Source organism: Saccopteryx bilineata, chromosome 4 (genome assembly GCF_036850765.1).
Source record: "Saccopteryx bilineata isolate mSacBil1 chromosome 4, mSacBil1_pri_phased_curated, whole genome shotgun sequence".
NCBI lineage: Eukaryota > Metazoa > Chordata > Mammalia > Chiroptera > Emballonuridae > Saccopteryx > Saccopteryx bilineata.
This window is the reverse complement of record NC_089493.1, coordinates 199,338,365-199,344,626: the sequence shown is the minus strand read 5'-3', so window position 1 is coordinate 199,344,626 and position 6,262 is coordinate 199,338,365.

Here is a 6,262-nt window from a genome sequence, read left to right as displayed (position 1 = left end):
CTGGGTCACGTGCTCTTTCTGCCCGGAATCAAGTTTCCCTGCCAGCCGATCACTGCAAACATTTGATAATGAGGCTAAATATACTTGAGTCAGAGGAGGTGCAGGCTCTGTTCCGGGCTCTGCAGGCAGGGACCCAGGGCCAGGCCGGGCCGGGCCAGGTTGGTTCCTGTGGAGCAGGAAACCCCAGGCCACAGGCATGTGTCAGGGGGCGGCCAGACAGAGGGCCCCTACTGGAAGAAGGAGGCGCAGGGGGATCTCCAGGCTGGGGAGATGCTGGTGGGAGGTGAAGGTGCACCTGACCACTAGGGAAAGTCCAGTTGCCCCCGGAGCCGGTGCTTCCGGGCCATCTCCAGTGTCCCAGCCTCACCCAACCTGCCCACAGGCCCATAATTAAGGTGAGTCAGGTGCTGCAAATAGGCAGAGCGAGGGGCCACTGCACAGCTGAAGTGACTGGCTGGGCCTCCACCTCTCGAGTTTCCCCTCTGGCACCCAGGGAGGTGCAGGAAGGGCCCGGTCCATCCATTCCTCAGCACCATGTAGGGCTGGAGGGGGACCGGTGCCTTTATTATTGGCTGTCCCAGAGCCCAGCACTTTGTGTAGTGTGTAGCGGGGCTCACCCTAACGCCCAGACCTGATGGGGACAGCATCCTCAGGGCTGCTCTGCACAGGGTTTGACCATGCCCCGAGGGTCACTGAGTGGTGACCCTGCAAACCTACAGCTCACAGATGGGAGGGCGGAGGACGATGTGGCCACACCAGCAGCACCGAAACCCACACCCACCTGACCCAGGTCCCAGGGTGCGAGGTGATGGGAAGGGGCACACCCAGGCCTGGCCACCCTCTGCCCCTTGGTCTTGGCCCTGTTGGTGTGTCTGTCTGTGGACTGCCCTGAGCCTCAGTTCTCTCATCTGGAAAATGGGGCAAGGCTGCCTCTCAGCGGTGCACACGCTCATACGTATATGTACACGGACAGAGCCCTGGCGTCCCTGGGCAGGGCGCAGCCTCCCAGCTGCCTGCACACAGGTCACACAGGTGGAGAGCCAGTGGGGCTTCCAACCCAGGCTGCTGCCAGTGCCAGAGCAGATTTCAGAACAATGTGTAATGATGGAACACCACGAACCCCTTTATCTCTGGGCCAGGCTTTCCTGGTTCAGGGCAGTTCATCCAGGAATAGACTCCGAGTGAGCACCTCCCTGAAGATCAAAAGTGCCCAGGCAGGTGTTTAAGTCATTACCTCCGGGTGCCCCCAGCCCCCACCACTAGGAATCAGGCCTTTCCGGTTCAGGTTCCCCCCAAAAAGGAGGCAGGAACGTCATTCTCAGTGTTGTGTTTAACTCCCTGTTAAATATTTGTGTTTTCTTTTCTAAAACAAACAGAAATGAAATTTAAAATAGTCCACAATCAATTTGCCAGTATTTTTTTCAATGAAGACTTATGTCACAGGGGTGCTTGGTGGCTTCGAGAAATGAAGGCTAGGTCTGGGCGGACTAAGAGAGAAGCCACCAGCTGTGGGTGGTCGTGGGACATTCGGGCTGCTGCTGGTGGGGGTGTGCTGTGCAGGTAGAACAGCCTCAGGATTTAGTATAAAAGGGGCGTAGAATTTCTCGTTTAGTGATTTTTATATTAATCCCAGGTTGCATGCAATGATAACAACTTTTGGAATTTTAAGTTAAATAAACTATATATTATTGCAATTAATTCCACCTGTTTGTTTCCTTTGTTTAATGTGGCTACTAGGAAATTTTAAACGCCATGTTGCTCAAATGATGTTTCTACTGGATGAGGCTAGTGTAGACACCCAGGGGATATCCCATCTACACGGGAAAGCCAAGTGGGTGAGGGACTGTTAGAGGGAGAGGCGAGGACGCAGCTGCCTGCTCCAAGAAGGCAGAAGAGTCCTGGGACCAGCAGAGCCGGAGGTCAGGCCTCATAGACTCCCAGCCTCATGACTTTGACCTTGAACTGTGAGCGCCTGGGTGCCTCAGTGTCCTCCCCCGAATACCAACCAGAGCAGAGGGCGCCTTTTAGAAAATACCCGTTCACTCAACAAATGTCCACACCAGGCACTATGGGAAGGCTGGGTGACCACACTGAGCTGGTGTCTTCAGGGAGCTCACCATCTCAGGGGAACAATAAATGGGGGCGTACTATTCCAGGGAAGGGAATTGGGGTGGGCAGGGATGCCTCTTGGAGAAGCCAATTTGGAGACAATTTAGATAGGGCCTTCTAGGCAGAGATAACAGTCACACAAGCAAAGGCCCTGGGGCAGGAACTGGCTTGGCTTGTTCAAGGAACAAGGATGGTGGGAAGCTATGAGCTGGGAGAGGTAGGCAGTGGGGCAGACCATTTTGGCCTTGAGCCCAAAGTAAGGAATTTCGATTTTATTCTAAAAGGATGGCAGCCATGGGGGGTTGGGGGGCTACCTGTGGTGGAGGAGGGGCTGTGGAACAAGAACTTTTTTCCCAGAGCTGGTGCCTGCAGCTATCAAGAGCCATTCAGGTGGCCTCAGCCCCCACCCCATAGCCCTGTAGCTATGGCTGAAGAAGTGGCCATACCCTCAAAGGGCTCAGAGCAGCACAACTTGAAGCAGCAAACGTCAGAAAACCACCTGAACCCAGGTGTGAACAGACAGGTCCCCTTCCCCCTTGTCCTGTGGTTGGGAACTGTGTCCATGTGGATGACAGCTGCGGAGACGGTTTCCCCAGAGTGCACACCGATGTGCTCCCGCTCATTCACACCTGGCTGAGTTGGGGTCCCCTGTCTTCTAAGCCACAGTGGGTCCAGCCGTAGGGCTGCTGGTCTGGCTTCTTTTCACCCAATATCCAGGTGGTCTGTGATGTGCTCATATTACTTGTCCAAGAAACTCAAGTCACTTCTATTTTAAAAGAGACATTTGAATAACAGAAGCCATGGTTCTGGGCTGGGGGGTGTGGGGAGGATGGGAGGTCCCCTCTCCTCTCTGAGCCTGGAGTTCCACCTGAACCAGTGGTACTGCTACGGCTGCCTTGGCCCGGAAGCTCCGAGGGAGGGGGTCAGACGGGGAGACCCCTGCATCCTTGTCAGGGAAATCATAGGTCAGGAGCGTGACAGGAGGACCCCCACTCCCTGTCACGAAGAGAAGTCACAGCTCATCTCTACCCTCCAACTCTGTAACATTAGGACTCTTGGTTGTTGTGACAAGAACCTAACTTTAAGTGGCCCCCAGAAAACAAGGCATTGGTCCACATAATCACAGGGCTCCGCAGTGAGCAGCTTCAGGTGCGGCTGGATCAAGGTGCAGCCCGTGTCTTCAGAAGCAGCCCTCAGCCTTCATCTTCCATTCTCTGCAGGGAAGACTGCAGCAGCAGCCCCCACCTGACACTCTCCTGGCCCCAAATGTTTCAGAGCATCAAAGCTGCATGTACAGGCCCAGTCTGGGGGACACAGTGCTCTGATTGACCGGGCTAGACCCAATGCCCAGCCCTTCAGCCCTTCAGGCAGATGAGCCCACCATGCCCCCTGGCCATCAGAGAGGGGGAGGCATTGGAATTCAGGGCTCACTCTGTCCTGAGTGATCCTGACAGCGTCCTTCCTCTTGGGGACTTGCCATCTGTCCTTTCGACCTTGACGAGGGGGTATGGGACCAGCAGAGGGTGGACTTGAAAACCCTCCCCGTTCCTGGTTGCTAGGGAAGCATTTTCATCTGTGACTGTTTTTCTCAACAAGAGAGAGCAAAGTACTGTCAGATAATCTTATCCTTGTCCTGCTGTGACCCTCCGGACATCTGTGTGTGTGGAGGGGGGATGTCGCCTCTCTGCAGCCCGCTTCCTCTGATGGGGCAGTGAAAGGTGGGTGGCATAGGAGTCCCTCAGTTTCCTGAGCACCTACTATGTGCCCACTACCAGGGCATCAGAGGGGCTGTAATGTTGTAGGCAGGAAGAAGCCCAGGCCCAAGGCCCTTAGGCACCTGCTCGCTGTCCAGCTGTCCATCTGTCCATCAGGTTGCTCAAGGTGATGTTGAGGACGCGCTCAGCATGGAGCCTGGCCCGACCAGAGTGCAGGTCACCTGTCACCATCCATCTCAGTCAGGGCTGGGCAGAGGTGTGGCCTACAGCCGGGGCTCAGTACGCAGAGGGGTCCAATTCCCTGCAGCCCAGAGTAGATCCAGTCCCATGTGCCCACGGCCTCTGTGGCATGGCCACACCTGTCAGGTCCTCCACGTGGAAGCTTCTTCCGGCTGATTCCCTCATGGTGACGCGGCGGCTGCCAAACACAGCTTGTCTTCCTGTCGATGAGCGAGAAGCAGAGACCACACTCCCTCCGGGCAGGAAGGCTTGGTGGCCTGTTCCTGCATCCAGCCCCCTGCTCCTGATGCTCAGAGTCACCCAAGCTCGTGATGCTGAGGCATTGGTCAGTTCGCAGGTCTCTGACCGACCTAACAACAGCGGGTGACCCAGTGATCACCCTCCTCTCAGACACGGTCCTTTCTGGCTTCCAGGACCCCCCCCCCCGAGCTGATTTTCTGCCTCCTCCCTGACTGCACAATCTCCTTTCTGTGGGGCTGCTTCCCTCTGGGGAGCCTGGGCCCACTCCTGTCTCCTTCTCCTCCCCCCACCAGGTCTGCTGACCTGCCTCACAGCTTCAGGCTGATGATTCTGAAGCAGGGTCTCCAGCCCAGACCTCGGTCTTGAAGCCCAGATTCCAAAGTCCAGCCGTTCACTCAGCACCTCTGCGTGGTAACCAATTGACTCATCAACCTTAACGCAACCATGACAGACCCCAGACTTGCTGCACTCTGATCTGAGACCCTGTCCTCTGGCCCCTTGGACCAGCATCTCAGAGCCAACCTGGACCCTCTCTCCACACACTGCCCTCCCTCAGGAAATCTGGTGGCTCAACCCTCAGTGACTCCAAACCTTGACCTGTCCTCCCACTGCCCCCCCCCTGGTGCCAGCCCCTCCATACCCTCACCCCTGCAGCCTGTTCTCAGTAGGACTGCTGGATCAGCCCCATCCTTCTCTGTTCCCAAGTCACCCACACGGCTTCGGCGCAGGGTGTACCAGGAGGTGCTCGAGGGACAGGACACACTCCTTCCAGCACCCCCACACACACACACCAGGGGCCTCACTGAATCACAAAGCACGTTCCCCGGCAGATAACAGGTTATCAATAATCCTGTGCTCCTCACAGGCTCCTCTGGCGAGGCTGGTGTAGGCTGAAAGCAGAGGCAAGCCCTGGAGCCCGGGATGCTTCCATTAGCAAACCTCGGGTCTGGCCTCGGGCCCAGCTGTCTTCCTGAGAGATCCTGGGAGTCAGGACTGCCCACTTCCACAGCCCCTGTGACCTCTGACCATGGACAGCTTCTTCTGCACAGCGTCAGGGGTACGTACGGGAGACCAGGGTGCTGGACCTGGAGCAGCCAAGCTGCGGCTTCAGGCGTCACTCGACTAACCAGCATGACCGCCGGATCCTGGACAAGGGCAGCTCAGCACCTGGGAGACCGGGTCCAATTCCAGGCCCTGCATCTTCCTGGTACATTCCATAGATAAGTCGTGTAACAACTCTGGGCCTCAGTGTCCAGCAGGGCTCACAAGTTAGCCCAAGGCTGAGAGAGGAGAACCACACAGAAGACTGTACCCCGTGTCTGCAGCTCAGGGGGTCAGGAGCGGTGCAGCTGGGAGGTTTTATCAGCAAGGCTTCTGGGGCCGATGGGAAGCAGGCCTCACTGCCCAGGTGGCTGCCCCTGCGGCTACGGGCTGGAGGCCTCTCTCTGTGCCGCGCTCAAGGCTGCATGCGTCCTCACAATTCCCCTCCGTCAGCTCCACCGCCTGTTCCCTGTGTGAGGGGATGGCCACCTGGGGCTCCCCACCTGGGGAGCCACTGCTCTCTTGCCTGAACGGTCCTTGCCAGGGTTAAGCACTCTCACAAACGAAGTAACCAGTGAAGCTGCATGAGCAAGGCTGGGCCCAGCTGTCCCCTTCGCCTCCCAGCAGGAGTTCCAGGACTCCAAAAAGTGGCCCCTGCGTCTTCCCGACTCAGCTGGAAGCAGTGACCAGGGGCCTGGGCTGGGCCTTGTTTCGTGAAGGAGATGTGTCTCCTCTGGTGGTGAATGGACATGGGAGGGAGCCTGGCCTATCCCTGTCTTAAAGGTTCCTTCACAAACACCCACCCGCCCAGCTCCCGGGACCCCCAGCCTGTCCGTCGCCAGCTCTGGGTGTGAGAAGCTGCTCCACACACCTGGTCCTCTCCCACTCAGCAAGGGTGGGGTAAGAGCCCAGCCTCG